This window comes from Pelodiscus sinensis, chromosome 3 (genome assembly GCF_052426305.1).
Source record: "Pelodiscus sinensis isolate ZL-2025 chromosome 3, ASM5242630v1, whole genome shotgun sequence".
NCBI lineage: Eukaryota > Metazoa > Chordata > Testudines > Trionychidae > Pelodiscus > Pelodiscus sinensis.
This window is the reverse complement of record NC_143054.1, coordinates 30,270,035-30,288,980: the sequence shown is the minus strand read 5'-3', so window position 1 is coordinate 30,288,980 and position 18,946 is coordinate 30,270,035. Positions and strand designations below refer to the sequence as shown.

The following is an 18,946-nucleotide window of genomic DNA, read 5'->3' as shown; positions in this document are numbered from 1 at the left end:
AGAAAGCAGTAGTCACACCCACTTCAGTGTTTACCATTTCCACCCTCTCTCTAGATTATTTAACAATTAAATTAGTGGGGAGGATGCTGCTACTTATGTGATCAATTTAACTGGAACTATAAATCAAAACACCTCCTAAAGAACAGCATTGTGTCTGATTGTGCTGTGAATCAAAGAAAACCTGTGCTACTAATGAGTATTTTAAGGGGCCCAATTTTCATCCATCCTGCAATAAACAGTGGTAAACACATTATAAAGATATTGCACCAACCTCTCACCACCACCACCTCTGCACTGGTCTTAAGGTAGTGAGTTTGCAGCTATTTTTCTTCACATCTGGCAGACCCCCCCTTTGCCTACATGAATCCAGAAGTCCTTGATGCAAAGACCCAATTGTTCACAGAGGAGTTCTGAGACCATAAAGAATATTAGGCAAGGAAACATCAACAACTGAAAGGGGATGGGGGTTTTAAGGGAATTCAAGAACTGTGAAACAATAGCACAATTCCTACCTCAGCTCCAAAGGTGGCCCAAACCCTTTCTACTACTGGAAGCCTTGAATCCCACCAGTGGAGCAAAGAGAACAGGGATGCCCTACTGATGAGGAGCTGCTGAGACTAGACTCCCGACCTACTAGGGTGCATTGCTTCTCAGCCTTCATCTTCCTGTGGGGGACACATGAAACTGAATCCAAAGCGTTTACCATCAGTCTCGATCCAGAAGTGTCCACTACAGTCCAGCTCCCTGGGCTCAAATAGACCCATCTCCAGAGCAACATAGTCCTTCAAATTTGTAGTTTCAAAGAATGAAGTGATTTGTTTTGATAACAGATATTTTCCATACAGCCCTGTTGACTGGCATTAATTATATTCCAGTCCTTTAATTCTTTATCAGTAGAATCCTGTATCAGCTTTTCCATTATTTTGACTAGGATTGATGTCAGATCAACCAACCTATAGTAACTTGGGTCATCCCACTTGCATTTTTTTTGAGGTCAGCATAGTCTTCTGGAATTTCTCTAATATTTCAAGTTTTATTGGAAATTAACACCAGTGAGAAATATATCTCCACAGCCAGCTCTTTAAGGGCTTTTAGGCACAAATTATCTTGGCCTACAGATTTTAGAATAATTCTCTTTAGTAGACATTGTTTAACATCCTCTTTAGTTATTAATGGACTGGAAAATGCTTCGTACGCCTCGTGTCTAAATACATAAATATTTATTGAACATGTCTGCCTTTTTGCATTATTAATAATTTTACCATCTCCATCTAATTGTAAAGCTGTCTTTGTTTCCTAATGTAGTGTAAAAACTACCTGATATTGTCCTTAGTCCTAGCAGCTATGGAGTATGCCTGATGTCTTTAGCTTCCCTTAGCAATTTTGTACACTTCATAATTTCTAGTTTATTTTAATTGTTATGTGCTTCCCTTTTTCTATTTGTTACATGTTGCTTTTTTATTTCTAATTGCTGCCTTCATGCTGCCACTGAAATAGGACAGGTTTTTAGCCAAAAGTGTCTTTTTGGCTACATAATAAACTCTTCTTAAAGAACTTCCCATTTATAATTATGCATTGTGCACAAAATATGTCCTTTTATCGGTTTAATAATAATGATGTAATAGTAAATGTACCTATGTAGAGAATGGCTTATGTATAAGGGGCAGTTCCAGGACAATTTGTAAAAAGATAAGTGACAATCTAGAGAAAAGTTGTTTAGAGAATAAGTTAAGAATAATGGCTCAGCCTTCTTAGCCAGAGGATGTAAGAAAGATAATGCAAAAAACAAAACTTGGTGAAGCAAATGACTGATTACTTTTAATGCCTTTCCTGGATGTCTTTGAATTTTGATTGATTACCTAAAGAAAATAGACTCAAGAATTGAATTTAATGTTACAATTATTAACTATCTTTAACAGCAACAAATAGCATAAGATATAAGAAAACAATAGCATTAACTATGATTTTGCTAAGACATTTTATGATAACCAGCCAGTTTCTCTCAATCAAATAACACAAACATAATGGAAAACTATTTTTCTATTCAATGACTATCCTGGTAGATTTTGTTTAGATTTTTGACTAGGTCACTCAGAACATTTATGCTAAATGGTCATCAATTCCAGTGCCACTAACACAGAAGAAAAGCAATACAAAGCTAAAGCATTAGTAGAACCCTGTGTTTTTTGCAAATACAAAGTAACATGAAAAATGAAACTAAATGAACTAAAATGAAAAAGTCACTCTGCAGCCTTAGCTCCTGTCCAGTGAGACTTTGCCTGGCTCCATATTCCAGTCATGGAGCACAGGGTTGCAATACCATGCAATTTTGGTTTAGCCACCCCTCCATCATCATGATTGAGGGCACAGGAACAGCTGGATCAACTCTGAATGAATGGTACTGCAACCTGGAACACAGGGTCATAGCACTTCTCACTCAATGGTGGCCTGGCTGCCTATGTTCTGTCTGAGCTGCACAGTCGCACAGGTGCCCAGAAAGAGTTAAGTGCCACACACTTGATTAGTTGAACTGTGCACATCTGCCGTGGAGCCCTAGACAGCTGCTCCTGGAACCTTTCTGCTGTGTGTGCAAAGTTGGGGGAGAAAGACACTGAGGTCAGGGAATGTCCCTCCCATCCCTTGTACCACATTTCCACAGTGCAAGGAGTAAGAACAGGGCTCAGGAACAGAATGAGTGCCTTAAAGACAGTGTGTGGTCTCTCAAAAACTTCCCCAGCAGCCAGCACACACACTGTCTCTGTGACATACTCATATACACACACAGTCTTTACACATGTATTCTCTATAATTTTTATTCTTTCCAAGTGTGTGATTTTATGCATATCATAATTTGTATTTCTCTCTTATACTTATATTGCAGAGTGAGTTCCAAAATGACTAATCAGTCCTGGCTGAAGTAATTATCCCTATCATAACTTTTTAAAATTATATATTATATCTAAGATTTTTGTTTCTACTGGTGATGCATATCCACACATTACCTTGGTGCACATAAGAAACTTTATTCTCCATATAGATGGAAAAAATTAGAGGGACCATTGCTGGCCACCCCTCAGTTATCATGACTGGAAGATGACTGTGCTAAACCTAGGTAGTGCTGTGACCTGTGTGTCATATGAAATACTCAAAGTGGGGAGCCGAGCACAGACCTGCAGAATAAGAGCCGTCATTGCTGGGTGAGCACAGGGTAGACTTGCTCAGCAATACCTGCACCCTCCCCCACAAGGCAGTACTTTAACACACATCCCTACTCTCTCATGTTGGGATATGGATACAATGAATAAGATAAAGTGACACAAAAATTCCTGAAATGAATTGAAAGACTTGCACAAACTCCTAAGCATACACCCCAATTCACCAGTGGATCTGTAATAGGAACCTGCTTCACAGCAAACTTATATTAGCCTGAGGATTTGATTAATATTCATCTCTCTCCAACATAAGCTACATTTATGACAAACTATAAAGACTGAGTGCCTTCCATGGTGTCCAGTGTCCAGTATCAGAGGGGTAGCCGTGTTAGTCTGAATCTGCAAAAGCGGCGAGGAGTCCTGTGGCACCTTATAGACTAACTGAAGTGTAGGAGCATAAGCTTTCGTGGGCAAAACCCACTTCGTCAGATGCATGCATCTGACGAAGTGGGTCTTTGCCCACAAAGCTTATGCTCCTACACTTCAGTTAGTCTATAAGGTGCCACAGGACTCCTCGCCGCTTATAAAGACTGAGTGCTGTTCAAGAAACTTGCACACTAGGTTTTTTTTAATGTCTCTATGCACCTAGAAATTGAAAGGCAGTATGAAACCACTGGCTATAGTTGCAACCCTACCAAATTCATGGTCTTTTTTGGTCAATTTCACAGTCATGGGATTTTAAAATTAATAAATTTCATGATTTCAGCTATTTACATCTGAAATTTAATGGTGTTGTAATCCTAAGGGTCCTGACCCAAAAAGGAGTTGTGTAGGGTAAATTGCAAGATTATTGTAGTAGGAGTCGCAGTACTGCTACACTTACTTCTGCACTTCTGCTGGTTGTGGTGCTGCCTTCAGAGCTGGGCAGACGGGCCATATCTACACTGCAGACAAGATCAAAGCAGCAGGAGCTGATCTTCCAGGGTTCAAATTAGCACAGTGGTCAGCAACCAGTAGATCAGGATCCACCGATAACTCTTGGAGCCTGTGACAGGTGATCCTGACTGGTTTGGCCAAGAAGTTATCAAGCGCTAGCACTTTAGTTGCCCTTCCATCTATTGTCCTGCTGTTCCTTCCTTCTGCCTTGGAGCTGTCCCCCTGGGAGCCTCCTGCTTGCTGTGCAGGGTGTGGGAGGGAGAAGGGAGAGTGCTTATGTCAGGGTGTCTCTCTTGCCCCCATTCCTGTACTCCACTCCTATACAGAGAGAAGGGGATGGAGGAAGCTTAGCTCTGTCACTCACTCACTAGGGCTACGTCTGTACTGTAGTCGTCTTCTGGAAAAGCGTATGCAAATGAAGTGCAAAGTGGAATATCGCCACGCTTCATTTGCATAATTAATTAGCAGCCGTTTTTGCGCAAGAGGGTTTTGTGCAAAAAGGAGCTGTGTAGATCGCTCCTCTTTGCGCAAAAAAACCCCTCTTGCACAAAAGCTGTTTTTCCTGAAAAAATGAGGAAGAACAGCTCTTGTGCAAAAGGAGTTTTTTGCACAAAAAGGAGCTGTCTATACAGCTCCTTTTGTGCAAAAGCCTCTTGCACAAAAACAGCTGATAATTTATTATGCAAATAAAGTGTGGCAATATTCCACTCCGTGCTTCATTTGCTTAAGCTTTTCTGGAAGAAGTCTACAGTGTAGATGTAGCTCAAGTGTGTGTCTGTCATTCTCACAAACACACACTGTCCTCCACTCATCTCCTGATCTAACTCACATATGTGGGTTGTTGTATTTGCTTCTTTTACTATTTGCAACATATGTTAATTTTGGTTTTTGACTGGTCTGTGCATTTCATAATTTTCATTTCTCTCTTACACTTAAATTTAATTCTTTGAGTAGAGAGTTCTAAAATGCCTAACCTGTCATGACTGGAGTAATTACCCCTGTGATAATTGCTGCTCCTGAATCTGGCTGGCAAGTCCCTCCAGCCCCTGAGAAAGGCAGAGCAGGGGGTCTCCACTTGGTGTCCTTGCCTGCAGACTCCACTCCTGCAGCACCCATTGATCAATAATGGGCCAATAGAAGCTGTGGGCTCAGTGCCTGTAGATGAGGGGCAGGACATGGTGCCATGGAGCCATTGCTGTACATGCCAGCTGCTTTCAGGAGTGGTGCAGAGCCAGGACAGGAGTAAACCTGCCTTAACCCCACTTCTCCACCCATAAGCCATCTCAGTTAAATGGCGCCCAGTCAGAGCCTGATTCCTGAACCCCTGTCCCAGCCCTGAATCTGCTCCTGTACCCAATCTCCTGCTCCAGACGTGAGTCCCTCTGCACCCAAATTCCTTCCTAGAGTTTGCACCCTGAAACTCCCCCTGGACCCCAATCCTCACCCTGGGCTAATCCTGGAGCCTCTCCCACACTCTGAACCCCTTGGCCCAAGACCAGAGCCTGCATCCCAACCCCTTACCGCAGCCTGATGAAAGTGAGTGAGGGTGAGGGAGAAAGGGGGATGGAGTGATCAGGGTGAAGCCTTGAAGAAGGGTGGTGCAGGGGCAGGGCCTCAAAAAAGGTAGGGGAAGGAAGTGGGGCAAGGATATTTGGGTTTGAGGTAGAACTTACATTGCACTTACATTGAAAAAGTGATCTTGTGGTTAGAAAGGTTGGAGACCACTGAATTAGCAAGTCTAGTGAAGACACACTAATTTGAACTGAGAGGGCGCTCCTGTTGATGCCAGTAGTCCTGCTTCTATGAGGAGTAAGGGAAGTCCAAGGGAGAGCGTGCTCCCTTTGACTTCCCACAGCGTGGATGGCACCAAAATTCAAGTTAAGGTACTTTTACTTAAACTATGTAATTAACATAGCTGAAGTTGTGTATCTTAATTCAAATTTATCCAGGGGTCAGAGATCTGCAGCTGCAGGCTAGAAGCCTAGCTCTGAAAGCAGAGCCACTGCCAACAGTAGCACAGAAGTATGGCATGGCATGGCCACTGTTTTGTGTTGCTGTTGGTGGGGTGCTGCCTTAAGAGCTGGGTGCCCCCTAACAGCTGCCACTCTCTGGCTGCCCAACTCTGAAGGAAGTGGAGAAGTAAGGGTGACAACTGTTGTTTTCCCACAGGTTAGAATAGCCATATAAATATTCCATTATTACCTCCTTGTTTCAGCAACAATGGTGGGACCTATGAGTAGACTCAAATAATTGTATTTTGTATTTCCGGATCAAATAATTGTATTTTTTATTATTGCAATCTGTGATCAAGTGTCCTTTTAACATGCTATTTGGTTTCAATCCCTTTTATTTACTGCCTCTTTTAGCACAAATGTATTTTACTAAGCTGATAACATAAGCATGCTTGATTGCAAACATTAGCCTCTTCACTTTATAACTAAGCTAAAAGAAATCAATATGAATGCAACTTTTCTTTCCCTAAGGACTGCCCATTAGGTAAGACATGTCATTAAGGTTTATAATATTTTGCCCAATGCTATAAGTTATAGTCAACCTCTCTTTTATACATGTAACTTCATTTAATCACAGTGGTTGATACAATGTAGTTCCCTGTTTTTCCCACTACTGTATCTGGCATAATATGGTATCTTAATATTTGAAACCTACATTTCAATTCATTCATTCACATGCAGGGAAAATGGAAGTTTCTTCAGATGCACTCTTTTGAAAGGCTAAAGAAACTATAAAAAATTCCTTGGAAAGTCTGACAAAAGCTTGCTGCTAGATTTTGAGTTATTTATTCCCTTTGGTCTTTGCCCTATATCTGTTCTAGGAGGTCTAGATGCTGAGATCATTCTTAAATAGTAACTATTCATGATTTGGGTCCTTCATCATTACAGGGACATTTAGTAAATGCCAATTATTTTTCTGTGTAGCGTGTATGTAGGAATCTCACCAAAAATAGTTATTTGTGTCCTGAGGCACTTTAATTTTTGTTTTATTTCAGGAACTCTTAATGAAATATCAATACATCTCCAGATTTTTTCTTGAAATGTATTTTCTCTACATTTGTATTTGTATTTGTATTTCCCACCACAGAAAATTATGTTGACAAAGGGGCACCAAATTTTAATGTATTCAAGATTTCTATTTTAAGAAGTTTGGATAAATCTCCTCTCCTATACAGGAGTTGAATCCTTGATAAGTGCAAAACCTGTCAGTGCATCACCATCACTGCAAGCATACAGATTTTTATGCATTCATCAATATAAAGAGTTTGGTAAACAGGGTTTCAATTATAATTAACTGATGACTTGAAGATTGTATTTGTTCAAGCACTGTTTTCCCCATGATCTTTGGCTTTAAGTGCATCTCAGCAGTGACATTAACTGTGTCCATCTTTTGGTTTATTGTCCAAGTTCAGTCACTCTTTCCATTTCTACAGCTACCATGGAATTCAGAATTAAACAGTTCTATTTAAAGGAATAATAAATAAAGCTTTCTTCATTGGTTAACCACACTACTTGTGCTGCTGCACATATTAAAATAAATCCATCACTAGTCTGCAATATTTCAAATGATTATACATGTTTTAGTCCTAAATGATGAAAATATCCCTTTAAATTCCAAATGCTGCAAACAGCAGCTACACAGTAAGTGATCTAAAGGAGAAAACAAGGAACTTATCTGATCTGAAGCCACTTTGTATTCAGAATATAGTGAGGAAAATTATATTTTAGTCAGTGTTAATGTGGCACTGAGACAATAACAGTGTGCAAACCATGGTGAGGCAAGGAAAAACTCTTCCCAGATGTAACTTATCTGAATCTGATAGGATCACTCTGTGGATTTTTTTCTATAATATCTATTGCCCCCTAAAATTTGCTATCTGATAGAAATAGGGTTGCCAGGTGTCCGGTTTTGAACCGGACAGTCCGGTATTTGAGGGTTCTGTCCAGGAAACAAATTGAGAAAATACTGGACTGTGACGGGGCCCTGCGACCCCGTACTGGACCCCTAGAGGCACGTGCTCTACTGGTGCTGCGGGGGAGCCCTTACTGGCCATGCGCCAGATGCTCCGGGGTCACGGCATGGCTGCGGAGCACGGGCCCTGCCGTAGGAAGGGGGAGAGGACAGCCCCACACCACGTCGGCATAGGGGCGAGGCTATGCTGGTGACGTCAGGACAATGTCCTGCCCGGTGCCGGAGGCGGCGGGAGATTTAAAAGCCGCCCGGGTTGGAGGAAGTGGGAGGAAGAACACAGGGGACACCGACTCTGGGAGGGGGAAAGGCGCCTGGTGAAAGTCTCCCTGGGGAGCAGCCGGCGAGGTGCCGGGTTGGCTCCCAGCAGGGAGGTGGCGAGCCCTGACCAGGGACGCTGGAAGGGGAGAGGAGAGAGGAAGTAGCCCAGGGCAGGGACGAGTTTTGCCCGTGGGCGGACGAGTTTAGGCAGGCAGCCCCGTCAGCCAGATTTGGACCGCAGCGTGGTCCAAGTCCTTAGTGCTCTGGGCTGGGGCCCACGAGTGAGGGTGGGCCCGGGCCCCCCTCTCTCCTCTATCCCATGTAGAGGAGCAACCTAAAAGGACGCCAGCTAAAGACAACTGACCCTGCCAACCGTCAAGGAACTGGCCGGCAGGACATAGGAGGGCATAACGCCCAAAACGGGGGGATGAGAGACCTGAGGCAACGGGCCGGCCCCCACGTGCACAGTCACATGGACATATAAAATACTTACATATAATTAGGTAAGTTTTATTATTATTAGGAGTATCAGTGCGTAGTTGCATACTGCCTGGCTAGTAGACATGCTCACGCTGCCTTAAAGGCAATATGCAACTATGCAAAAGGGGGGTGGGTCCAGAGCAGGAGGGAATCCCTGGAGCCAGACTCGCTCGTGCTTTGCTGGGACCATGAGCAGGACAGGCAGTGCCCCAGGATCTGCATGCCCCCAGGTCACTCCTGCCCCCACCAGCCTATTTTCTCCCCCCACTCCCACCGACCTCCTCCCAGACAGCCCTGCTTCCCACCAGCCGGTCCCTCTCCCCCGATCTCCCCCGGCCAGCCCCGCTTCCCGCCAGCTGGTTCTCCCCCCACTCCTCCTCCTGATCTCCCCTGGCCAGCTCCGCTCCCCCCAACCCCTTCCCGGCCAGCCCTGCTGCCCCCAACACTCCCCCCCCCCCAGCCAGCCCTGCTCCCCTCCTGGCTGGTCCCCTCCTCCCCCTGCCCCACATCTGAGATTAAGTGTGTCAGGTATTTTTTTTGAAGTCACCTGGTAACCCTAGATAGAAAGTCAATGCCCTCTTATTTCCTTGGAGCAATACTAGTCCTGCTACCATAGGCCACCTTCCTGCCACCCGTCCGATCGCTGTCCTGTGCTATTTATTGCCACTGAGGTAAATGAAAGTGTTTAGCATTTCCAGAACTGGGTCCTTGTGAGGGACTTCTCAAAAGAGCATTTTAACAGAACTGAATGTCAGCCTGGGTAAATTAGTATCTAGGGGGGCAGTTGCCCCACTGTTGCAAGGGAAGGATTAAAACCAGGCTGGAGGGAGTCTGTGCAAACCCCTCCAATTAGAGAGAAGCTTATAGGGAGCAATCAAAGGGAGGCTTGCTAGGGCAGCCCTGGTGTAGCTGATCAACATAGCAGAGAGCAGTTGGATCCTGACCAGCAAGAGTGAAGGATCAGTTCCCAGGTAGGAAACATCTTGGACAGACAGCAGTGCTGGACAGACTTAGGGGATAATGGAAGGATGCACCTTCCTGAAACCTGCCAGGCTGTAGGCCTTGATACAAGGGCTAAAAAGGTGCAAGAGTCATGGGGAAGTGGCCCAGGTATCGGGAGCCACCAAGAGGGAACAAGAGGAAGGGCATGGCTGCTGCCAGAGGGTCTCTGGGTTGGGATCAAAAATAGTGGGTGAGCCTGGATCCCTCCCCGCTTGCACCACACCTAGCCACACTGAAGCATGGCCTATACAGATTGCAGATTGCCCCTGAGGCAAGGGACTATACTTTGGGGCTGCCATTGGCCATGGTAGCTGATGTACTAAGTGAAGACTGCTGATATCTCAGAAGGGGACAAGAATGGATTGGTGCACACTGCTGGAAGGCAATGTCCTAAAGAAGATGCCACAATCTGGGTCCTGAGCCTGAAAGTGGAGACAGTGAAGCAGAGTAACAATGGGCAAGACATTGGCTAGAAGGCAGCGTATTCCAACAAAGAGTTTGTTCCCAATGTGACCAGCAGGAGGTGCTGCAGCAGTGAGTCAATGCCAGTACATAATGTCACGAATGAACATGGATCTCCTAAAGTGCTTATGTCCTCTTCCTTCATTTAAATCTAGAGGTCATGAAACTACCAAAAAAAGGGACTGATCCTATAGACCTAATCACACAAATAATCTCTTAAAAGGATAAAACCTTTAATTTAAAACAATAGTGAGTAAGGGCTGCAGGGTTGTATAGAACTTTCAAAGTACAGGCAGTCCCCGGGTTACGTACAAGATAGGGACTGTAGGTTTGTTCTTAAGTTGAATTTGTATGTAAGTCGGAACTGGTACATATTGTAGGGGAAACTCTAGCCAAACATTTCTCCAGAGGTCAGTTTTATTCTCCCACACCTCACTTCCCTCAGTCCTTTATTCTCAAGCTGAGGTGTCTGCTGAGAAAAGCCGCTCCACGTCTCCCTGGTCTGCTGGGGGGAGTGCTAGCTTCACGTCTCCCTGGTCTGCTGGGGGGAAGCAGCTAGTGCGGGGTTGCCTCACCCCGTTTGTATGTAGGGATTCAATGTAAGTCGGATCCATGTAACCCGGGGACTGTCTGTATATTTAAGTTCATTGCATCTTTGCAATAAAATGATTAATTGTGGCATACTTTCCACTATACTACATCCAGTTTTACTCTTCCACAAAGAAAACTGATTTAAAAAGTTATTTAAAAGTCAGCAAGAGTTTAAGGCCTGGCAGCAGGTAGTGGCACTTATAGCAATCCAATGCCTTCTCAGAGCAATCTCTTGTCCAGAGTCTCTCATTGTATAGAATCAGGGATGAATGGTGTCTGCAGGACAGAGGATGCAGGGAGATCCACCCAGAGGGATGTGGGGGGGACATGGGGCACCCCATTTAACAATTAAAATTTTATGAGGAGCATGGGGGGGGGGGTCTCCCAAATGCTACCATGAGTCACCTATGTACCGAATTCCACAGAAATTCACAATCAAACTGAAAATGCCCTTAAAATGTATGTGCGGATTAAACCCAGAACAGGAAATGGAATTATAACATCCACCAAAACAAAACCAACCCAAAACAAAAATCCAAAATTCCCCCTTGACATTCACTGTGTGTATTTCTTGAAATTGATGGCCATGTGTGGCGGGGCAGCCCCGCCCCTCCTGGAAACCGCCGCGGCCACACAGCAGCAGGGAGAAGAGACCCCACCCCGAAAGTGGCGGGCACAAACGCCAGTGCCCCGCGGGCAAGGGCGGGGATGCACCGGCCGGGTGACGAGCCAGGGCAGCCGGACCTCGGGGGCAGAGGGCGGCGAGAAGGCAGGGTGAGGGTGACGTCAGCGACGCACCGGCCCGGAGAGTCGCAGGAAGATGACGGAGGCGGCAACGTCATCTGCCTGCAGCCGGCAGGCAGTTCAAGAGGGAGCCCAGTGCCAGCAAGCAGGGGGGACAGGCGGGAGACGGAAGTACCGCCACAGAGAGTGGGCGGACCCCGATACTGGAGGCCCTGGGTAGGGCTGCGCCGAGAGGGCCTCGGGAACGAGGCGCCGTAGGACTGGGGAAGAAGTGACCCAGGGCGGGGACGTGGACCCTGAGAACGGGGGAGTTTAGGGTTCTCGACCCCCTCTGTTAGGTGAGGATTTTTATCCTGACCTTAGGGCCCTGGGTCGGGGTTCGGAGCGAGGGCGGGCCCGGACCTCCTTCCCCAGCCGGCTGAGCTAGACCAGGGCCGAGCGCTTACGGCCGATAAGGGTTGCAGCGACAAGGGGGGCAGCAGACGTAAGCTGCCCCTGAGGGGGGAACCCCCCCCACACCATGTCCAAGACTATTTGGTTACTCTGCAATCAAGAGATTATTTGAGGCACAATTTAAACAGTCCAAAAAACTCAGATAAGAAGCAGCAAGATTTACCTCAGCAGTTCTCAGTTTTATTCATAGTATGGAGCACATTCAAATACCAAGATGGTATTGTAGATAATTCCCCTTTCATTTCAATTGCATTATCTCCCATCCCAGTACTAACTGAATAACATCCATGTGGCAACTACAGAAATTGTTTTAAATGGGAAAAGTAATATTAAGAAAATGCTTAATGTATTGTAGCTGTTTTTTAACATGATTTAACAGCAAGAAACATAGCCTATGTCTACACTGGCGGCTTCTTGTGCAAGAACATCTTGCGCAAGAAGTCTTGTGCAAGAAAATGTTCATACTGCCATGTGCGAGCTGTGCTTTTGCGCTAGAGCTCCCATGACAGTGTGGACACTCTCTAGCGCAGGATGGCCATTTTAGTCATAGGGCTTTCTTGCGCAAGAAATCCCTGCCGAGCATCCACACTGCCCTCCTGCGCAGGAGCTCCTGCGCAAGAGGGCTTACACCTGATAAAAAAAGAGCGTAACTCTTGCGCAAGGAGCCCTCTCTTACCACGCCGTACTGTAAACTTTCTTGCGCAAGAGCAGGCAGGCAGTGTAGACGCTCTGCAGATTCTTGCGCAAGAACAGCTGTACTTGCGCAAGAAGCCGCGAGTGTAGATATAGCCATACAGTAGCCAGCACCATGTTAGCAGCCACCTTTTGTACAGACTCCCAGTGGTTGATGGATTGTAGTTAGGGTGCATCTACACTGCCCCCATAGCTTGAAATAATCTACGCAATTTGAGCTATGCAAATTGCATAGCTTATTTCAAGTTAATTTCAAAATAGCTTATTTTGAAATTTGGCAATGTCTACGGAGCACCAATTTCAAAATAAATCGCTATTCTGAAATATCCCTTACTCCTCATAGCATGAGGTTTACAGGGACATCAGAATAGTGAGCCCATTATATTTTGAAATAATGGGCGCGCACAAAAGATGCGGAATAGCTATTTAGGGATACCTCTGGTATCCAAACACAGCATTGCAGTGTAGACATAGCGTTAGAGATCTACTGGTCTAGCTGGCTGAGAGTTGAGATGGGAGCTGACTTTCAATCTTCATGACACTTCCTTGTTTGGCCTTGACCAAATCTCTTATCCTCTCTTGGGATAACAACTCATATGGGATGTTGAGAGGATTAAGGGTCTAATCCTTTATTCCTGGCTCACCCAGAACTCCTGTTTCACTTCAATGTGGCTGTAGGAGAATGCAGAACATAGAAGCAATATTACCAACCCTAAGCATTCAAGATCATGAATCGGGTTCCCAAAAATCACAGACTTAACAAAATAATTTGGGGCTTACTTTAATTTTCCTTCTGGATTTTGAAATTTTAGAGTACACTCCAATCATGTTTTCAAAATTTCTTCATAAACTGGCAGGCTAGTAGCTTTTTTCCTTAAATCTCAGCAACCATTTTTTTTCTTACATCATCACTTAACTCAAGGCATTGAGGACAAGAAGAATACCTGTCATGAGTCTCAAGATAAAAATCACAAGAGTTGGCATCAGTGTGTATGTGTAACATATTACTAATAGTACTTTAGTGATCTTGGATGTAGAAGGCCATCATTCAGCATGACTTCATCACAAATCAGGCAATTTAATCAGTTCAAATTTAAACAAATGTTGGCAATAGGAAGCTTTATTTATCATTGGAGATTCATCTGCAGAGCACATCATGTCTGCTCTTTCCTGTAGTTGTAAAAAGAAAAGCAGTCTTATTTACTTGGATTTTTTTGTTTGTTTTGTTTTGGAAAGCACAATGACTGTGTCTACACTGGCATGAATTTCCGCAAATGCTTTTAATAGAAAAGTTTTCCGTTAAAAGCATTTGAGGAAAAGAGCATCTAGATTGGCACGGATGCTTTTCCACAAAAGCACTTTTTTGCAGAAAAGCTTCCGTGGCCAATCTAGACGCGCCTTTTGCGCAAAAAAGCCCCGATTGCCATTTTCGTGATCGGAGCTTTTTTGCGCAAAACAATACCATGTTGTCTACACTGGCCCTCTTGTGCAAAAGCATTTGCGCAAGAGGGCTTTTGCCCAAACGGGAGCAACATAGAATTTCCGCAAGAACACTGACAATCTTACATGAGATCATCAGTGTTCTTGCGGAAATTCAAGCGTCCAGTGTAGACAGCTGCCAAGTTTTTCTGCAAAAGCAGCTGCTTTTGCCAAAAAACTTGCTAGTCTAGTCTAGTGTTTCAAGTTTGGTTCAATAGACTATCAGCAGTCAGCATCCCCACTATAAAAAAAAATCATTTTTGCACACCTTAGTCAGGAGTGTGGATTTTTCATATCCTTGATCAATACCACAGCTATGTAGATCTAAAAACTGTAAATGTAAACCTGGCCTGGGCTTCTGCTTTTCCCCTTCGACCGCACAAGCATTTTGCTGGATAGAACAAGTTTTTCCAGTAATATGTGCCCTTCCTTCTCCATAATAAAACTACTCTTTGCATATATATGGTGTTTAGCAGTACTGTGTATCTGAGAACCAGAGTTCTCAAATAGAGAATCAAATTTCCAAAGCATTGTAAGTAATGCTCCAGAAACAGCAATGAAATCACTAAATTAATAAGGGATTAAGCTAAAAAAATGCTCTATATTGTTAAGAAATCTGTATTTAATATTTTTCTGGCATTCTGGACAATATGACACATGGAGTTGCATGGAACTTATGCTGTGCATTGGCATTTTACTTTAAATGGACCATCAGTTGCATTTTTTAGGGTCTTAGATTAGATATGCCAAAGCATTGGGCAAATTTATTTGTGCTTACCCTAAGTATCAGAGTCCTGATCCTGCAAAAGAGCATAAAGAACAGTAATTACCTGTAGAAGTATCAGCCACTTCCCTCTAATAATATTCCTAAGTAAAAAAGAATGAATGTGTCATTAGTTGATTTAAAAAGCATGAGAATTAATTATTCCACAAACAAACCAGCTTCCCTGCAGCCATTCACATTTGCTGGATCTTGGGGGAAAGTATGGTTTTGTTCTGACTGTGGTGCATGCAGTGGAGGACTCAGACGGACAGGAGGAGGGGAACCATAGCTTGAGTGGTGTATTCACTGTGTAGTATAAACCCAGACTACAGTTAATAGTCTTGGTTACTCTAATTCAGATTTATGTCTCTGAAATCCGTGTAACCAAATAATAGTAGGCAACTTCCCATGATGGCTCAGCCACCAACTGCATTTATTACACAATATTTGCCTCAAACTTTCTCTTTTCACATGTCCCTGAGATCTCTCTTTTAAACATCTCAGGGACATGTGGCCTTACATACTGGTTACCCAGGCTCAAGAGTCCAGTTCCAGAGTGTCTAAGTGTTCAGCTCTTGTGATCAGTGGTTTCCTTCTGTCATTTGGTGGTTTCCTTGAAGCTTAAATAGGAACCTGCATTGTCAATGCAACTTTGTGAGGAGATGAGAGGCTGAAAATGTCACAGGTAATTAAAGCAAGTCAAAAAAAAGAGTTTCCATCCCACAATAAATTCCAAGAATATTTTATTTCATCCCCAAAATTGGGAAACAAGCAGAGATTGAAGTCTTTTGATATATTTTATTCTACAAAAAAATTATTCTGAATATATAAATATTGGGTCTGCTGCCTCCCATGCAACTGCTATGGCCAAGGTGCTTCTGCAGTACCTAAATAACAATTCCTTCCCTCTTTAGAGTGTTCTTGTTACATTCACACCAAACAGTCTCCCAGACCCTTCTGACCAGGCTTTTATCCTCCCCCCCTCCCCATTTCCCCAGTACTGCAAACCACATCTGAAAATGACATAGCAAATAACCCTGCTGCTTTTACCTCTCACCATAGCTTAGAGCCAAGCATCCATTCTCTGATGGTCCCAATAGCCTTCTGAACCTCTTTACTGCAGCTTTCTGCTGCTGTTATAGGCATACTGACTGATCCAACCCATGTGTGACTGACTCCTTTAATAATCAGTGTGGCTAGCTAGTCTAGACCATTTAGCCTTGAAGGGGCAAGCCAATCTCTTGCATAATAGAATATAAATCAAACCAAAATGTTACAATCTTACTGAAATGAAGTGTTCTGATAATTTATTGTCAAATTTTGACAAAAAAGTATACGTTCCTGCAAAACAGTTAAATTGTATGGAATCAGAATGTTCTGAGGGGAAAATGTTTCATGCAACATTTTTCAATCAGCTCTGCTGGTGATGGTTCAGAAAGAGGGATAATAGGATTAAGGATAATCATGATAAACATGTAGCATTTTACATCTTCAAAGTACTTTACAAACATGCTCCTGAGTCAGGTGGTTCATTACACCCCATTGTACCTGCAAGGAAACTGAGTTAGAGAGGCCAAGTGATTTTATTAAGGTCATTCCAATAGTCTATAACAGAGCCAGGACTAACACTAAGCCTTCCAACTAGAGATACCAATGGAGCATAATTTCTATTGGATTTAATATATGTAGACTCTGTCTTGGTGGACAAAAAGAATATCCTTCTATGATGTTTGCTCAGTGAGTAATGCCAATATCATTGAAAAGGCCTATCAACTAACAGGTTTCCAGCCATGTTATCTGGCTGTGTTTTAATCTAGTATGGAGTATAGTGACATTGGGGAACTGCCCACCAACCCAGAAGGAGTTCAGGATAGCCTTTGGGCTCAGCTAGCCCCACCTCATTATACCTACAGCTATTGTCAGCCCTGGAAAGGGAATAAAAGAAGGGAGCCTGGGTCTATTTAGGGCTGACTGGTGAAGAGGCAGGAATTAACCGTCTCCCTGCCTGAAGGAACTGACCCCATGCTTGCTAGCCAGGTCAGCTATTTAGAAGCAAATGCAGGTTCCCAAGCCAAAAACCAAAACCACAACCTCCTGACACTAGAGATAACTGATTAAGTGCTCCCCAGTGACATTGTGGGGCTTGCCCTCACCAGCTTGTAGCTGCCCTGCCAAAAGGAACCTGGCACTCCAGCAAGGTTCTGCCCTGAGCCCAAGAGAGAACCTATAGGAAGCAAGTCCCCTGGAAGACTGGGTTAAAGGGGCTGCGCCCCAAGATTAATTGACTCCCATTGGGAGGGACACTAGACTGGCATATACAAGGTCCTGGGGTGGGACCTGGTGGAAAAGGAGGACTTGGGTCCCCATACACCTTCTCAGTCTTAAAGACTGAGGCCACTCTGCCTGGCTTTCAACCCTTGCTGACTGTTTAACTACTAGGCTGCCTGGCCACCCAAGTTCTCTTCCAGGGAGTCTTAGCTCAACACCGTGTGTTGATACGGCTTCAAGTATGTCAGCTTGCTCTTGACTGGGATGTTCATCCCTGTTAAGCTAATATGACTGAAAAATGCAGCCCTTTGTCCAATCAAGACAGGCATATTTGAGATTGGTCTTACATGAAATACCTTTAGAATGAATTTTACAATATCTGTTTATTTTTTAGGTTTGTTCACTCTGGTGTTGAAAAAAGAGCATTTGTGAAATTCTGGGTGAGGAGGAGCAAAAACACTTCTGATGACTTGCTACTCTAATACTGCAAAGGATCAACCAGCAATACGTCCAAAATTGCACTGAACTTAGCACCAAGATTGTGCGTAAATGTCCAAACTTTTTTGCAAGCTGTTAACATCTAACAGCGAATGTATAACATTATGATCTAAAATGTCTAGAAAGGCTGAAATCTAAAAAAGACATTCAATTTTTTTCTATATTTCAAAAGATAAAACAGCGAGTGCAAAAATTATCACTCCCTTGGATAGTTGAGATTGATTTTTTTTCTAAAACATAATTTATGGATGCATTTTTAACAAAGAATTTAATTTTAGAAAAAATTACCTTTTTCTGAATTGCATGGAGCTTCCAAACAAATATAAGGGAGGTAGGATGTTAGAAAATTGTGAAAAATCAGATAAATTATTCTTACAGATATCACTTCCTACACTCTGGACCCTTTAATCCTGAATGCTTTCTGCAACCTAATTTGAAGGAAAATCAGGGCTACAATTCACCTTTATGCATGAAATAATGCATGAAATATTGAGAGAATGGATTCTAGGATTCCTCTGAAAAAAGATATATAAATACACAGTTTTCAGCAGTAGGGTCAACTTCAAAATGTCTAAGATATTCCTCATTCATTAGGACAGATTTCTGGAGCCACCTCTATTGCTAGAAGACATCAGTTTAAAATGCATCCAGTGGAAGAGTCTTGGGGCCTAGAACCCTCTACACTCATATGAGCTGGGTTCCTACTGCTAACGTGTTAAGGATAAAGAGGAGACTTATGTCCTTTCTATTAGTCTTTAAATTCCCTTCACCTTTAAGACAGCAACAGAAAGGGCTCAGTAGTTACTCTCTCAATAGGTCTTACTTTCCTGAGCTGCTTGCAGTATTTGATTTGATTCTCTGAGGCAATAAAAATAAAATAACAGCACCAGTTCGTTGTGTATCAACATCTCTCTTGGCATTCACATTTCTCCTTTAAAAACGTATTTATTATGCCAAGTTTCTCCCCTGCCTTCTGCCCCAAAGATACCTGGTCTTCAAGTGCAATATAAAAACTGCTTTAGTTAATTCTGACTGCCAGGCATGTTCAGGCAACTCTACCAGAGCTGCAGCTGCAGGAGGCCCTGAGTCATCCAGGGCTCGCCCCAAAAAGGACTGATTGAAATGAAAGTGATGCTTATTGCTCATGTTTCAGTGCCATATGAGAGAGAACTCAAGAAGCTGC

The 18,946-nt window shown here is 43.6% G+C and overlaps 1 long non-coding RNA gene across 1 annotated transcript in view; it reads left to right on the top strand.

Moving 5' to 3' along the window:
- Nucleotides 1-18,606, top strand: part of LOC112545881 (uncharacterized) — a 123,421-nt gene extending 104,815 nt beyond the window's left edge. Inside the window, exon 4 of the long non-coding RNA XR_016349115.1 lies at nt 17,660-18,606. This is a non-coding gene — a long non-coding RNA (uncharacterized LOC112545881). The remainder of the gene's footprint in view (nt 1-17,659) is intronic.
- The last annotated feature ends 340 nt before the right edge of the window (nt 18,607-18,946 follow it).